The sequence below is a fragment of the Argopecten irradians genome, chromosome 2 (assembly GCF_041381155.1).
Source record: "Argopecten irradians isolate NY chromosome 2, Ai_NY, whole genome shotgun sequence".
Classification (NCBI taxonomy): domain Eukaryota; kingdom Metazoa; phylum Mollusca; class Bivalvia; order Pectinida; family Pectinidae; genus Argopecten; species Argopecten irradians.
This window is the reverse complement of record NC_091135.1, coordinates 2,080,879-2,084,556: the sequence shown is the minus strand read 5'-3', so window position 1 is coordinate 2,084,556 and position 3,678 is coordinate 2,080,879. Positions and strand designations below refer to the sequence as shown.

The 3,678-nt window shown below is 34.4% G+C and overlaps 1 pseudogene; it reads right to left on the bottom strand.

Moving 5' to 3' along the window:
• Positions 1 to 1,868: 1,868 nt before the first annotated feature.
• LOC138316851 (piggyBac transposable element-derived protein 4-like) lies at positions 1,869 to 3,179 on the bottom strand (annotated as a pseudogene).
• Positions 3,180 to 3,678: the final 499 nt, after the last annotated feature.

The following is a 3,678-nucleotide window of genomic DNA, read 5'->3' as shown; positions in this document are numbered from 1 at the left end:
GTACATATTAAAAATGCTGAAATCACTACTGACTTGTATTGTAAGCCGACGGATTCGCATAACTATCTTGATTTTTATTCAAATCATGTAATGCATGTGAAGCTAAATATCCCCTTTAACTTAGCGTCCCGTCTAATCACAATCGTAAGTGATAAAACTATTTTAGCTAAACGCTTAGATAACTTAGTTTTTTATCTGCGCAAACAGCATTATCCACAAGAAGTTATAGATTATGGAGTTGAAAGAGCAAAAAAAGAAGGACCTATTCATTTAAGGAAACCGAATAAAGTGGAATCCAAAAGCAATATAATACCTTTTGCCAGTACTTTTAATCCAAACAACTATAATATTTTTCGAATTGTAAAAGGTTGTGAAGATTACATGAAAAATAGCGACAGAATGAAATTGATTTTATCTAACAAGAAAATAATAAATTGCAAGCGTCAACCTAAAAACCTTAAACGTATTTTATGTGCGTCAAAATTTGATTCGAAAATTCAAGATACTTCTGTCACTAAATGTATGCAAAAGCGATGCAAAACATGTGATATTATTATAGAGTGTAAAAATTATACATTCAAAAATGGTTTTAATTTCAAAATTAAAACTAATATGAATTGTACATCCAAAAATGTCATATACGCACTTATTTGTAGCAAATGCTCAGATTTTTATATTGGTCAGACAGGAATGGAATTGAGAAAGAGAGTTACATTACACCGACAACAAACCAAAACAGACCATCTCAGATACTTAACAGTAAACGAACATTGTCATATATGTGTGCTAATGATAACTTTTTTATTATCAATATACCAATAAATTACCAATATATCAAATGTCAAATTCAGATCTTTTAAAAAGAGAAAATAAAAAAATGCATTTCATTCAACTTATGAAACCTATGCTAAATTCAGAACGGGACAAAGGAACTTCATATTAGTTTTTATTTTGTCCTCATGTTTTTGTTAGTTTCTTCCAGAACCATTCACAATATCTTTATGTACCATGTCATGACGTAATCTTACTATGACGTCATTGTACTATGACGTGATGTTTTACAAATAAAAGAATTCAAACCCCTAAAGACCGGCATGAGCCGAGAAAGCGCTAGGGAGGAAAAAACTGTTTTATAGTTGTGTTTCTTTTTATGATAATATAGATATATTTATGTTCGAGCAACTTAAAGTGACAAATGAACTTATATTGCCGTGTAATGTACGGTAGCCTTATGAAGACTTGCTAAAGTCCGATGTATTGCAGGAAGTTTTCTTGATGATAGCGTTCTTATGAATTCGAAAGAAATTTGACTGTTATAAGTAACCAATTAACCCTTAGACTGCCAAGTTTTTGACGTCGCCAAATTCGAACTGTCAAATAGCCGATCTGCCAATTATGACGTTATATGGCAATTATGACGTCATTTTATTTTTGCTTTATATCTTCAGGAGATTAATGCATATACGCTGACACAGATACTCGCCTTAATGATTATTAGAAGAAAGAAAATATGAATAAATTTGTATACATTGTATTAATATACTAATACTTTTTTATATCATACTTACACATTTCATATGTTTCTATTTTTAAAATATTACAAAGGCGAGTTTATGACATATGAAAAATGATGAATCCATCAAAGTTGAGTTATATTGTATATATATACACGTACGTATGTACTTATATACACGCCACTGTGCTATATTGACTAATTAACAACACAAAGAAAAGTTTTTTTCTCCAGATCAACCATAAGTCAATTTGACATACATAAAATGATATATTTATTAACTTATAAAATAACGTTATAGGTTTTTGAGTGAAATCCCGTGTATTTCCGAAACACAGTTTACACACCACAGGCCTATATACATAATTCTTTTATTTCAGTTGATGGTGTAGTTTTAAATCTACATTTCTATGCAGTGGTGTAATCGAATACATTCTCTATGCAATCTTCTCCTGCATAGCGTACATGCAGTTCGGCTTCGGCGCCTGATTTCTCCGCGAGCACGGCTAGAGCATACGCAACAGTCTTTTTTTTACTTCCGTTGCGGGAGGACGTCTACATGACATCTCCTCGGTCTCGGTCTTACTTCCTGTGCATCGGGCTGAACTCCAGCTAAATTTTCTATGACCATCTGAATAAACTTAAGCCTTGATACCACTCTATCCGACGTGTTGTTCTTATATAAAATATAGGCGTTCATCATGATTCGATGAAACAGATGCAATACTACTTTTTTCCAAACATTTTTATTACGTCGAACGCAGCTATATGCGCTCATCACAGCGTCAGGCAAATCGACAGCTCCCATCTACCTATTATATTGGTGAATGATGTTTGGGCGTCCGGTCTGCATCTCCTGAGCAGGAAGGAAAGTGCTCAACATACGCACTGGTTTTTTACCCACTTCGTCTTTGTACGCTACACAAAGAACATCTCTCTGGCGCATGTGAATGGCAGTGCCAGCCTGGTGGTCTGCCTGCTGAATGTTACGCGGCATTGGGCGATTTTTTCGCAATGTTCCCGTTACATATGTAATGCATGTTAAAAGACGGGATGCAAGATTAAGAGAAGAAATATATTAAGAAGAAATAGCTATCGCAGAATACATGGTAGCCTTTGTGAAACAGGGGGGTTTATCTCAAGAGACTTTCCATGACATGAGTTCCTTGCAACTCTCCTCTTGGTGTTGGATCAAATTGTCGCCCTCTGTAAATCCAGTTGCCGCTTCACACAGCATCCAGAACTTGATACCGAATTTGGCTGCCTTGGTTGGAATATACTGACGCATTATACTCTGACCTCTTGCAGGCACTAGCGTCTCGTTGACACATAGCTCCTGATTGGGTATCAAAAACCTTTGAAATATTCTGTTGATAAAGGTTAGCAGTGGTTTGAAACGTGCAGCTGGATCATATGCTGGATGCTGCAAAATAATGAACCATTCTAATACATCGTACATTTTTGAAAAAATTGCCAAGTCTTTTAAACCGTATCGTTTTACAACATTCAGGGACGGCAAATTAGCTTAACAATTTCATAGAAGGAAGTATGACAGACCTTTAGTCTCTGTTATTTAATGAATGCTCACATTTCCTATTTTATATAAAAACAAAAAACTATGCCTAAGCTTTATCACTCAATAACACATACATGTCTCCGATAATCAGACACGTGCAGGAACTAACGGTAAGATGTTTTGGAATGTATTCCTTGAATAAACTGTCTTAAACCAGGATGAAAGTTGGCTCGGTAACATAGGATTCCAATACTCTTCTATGAATGTCTTTCTAACAATTCCCACGTTAAAAAATATGGCCAAAAAGGATTTGAACGTCTGTACTGTCAATAGTTTCCATCTATGCAGTCGTGCGAACCTGCCTAAATTTTCTGTCGTTCGAGAGATAATTCCTCGCATATCTGTCAAAGTAATAAATACAGATACAAATGACAATAAAATTGCAATTAAGGAATGGATAACGTAAAATATATGACAATAAATTATCTAATACATGTATGCAGTTGAATTTGTCAAATATACGTATACAGTAGATCGGTAATATCATGAGTAGATCGGTATTATCAAATACATGTATACAGTAGATCGGTATCGGTAATATAAATACATGTATACAGTAGATCGGCATTATCAAATACATGTATACAGT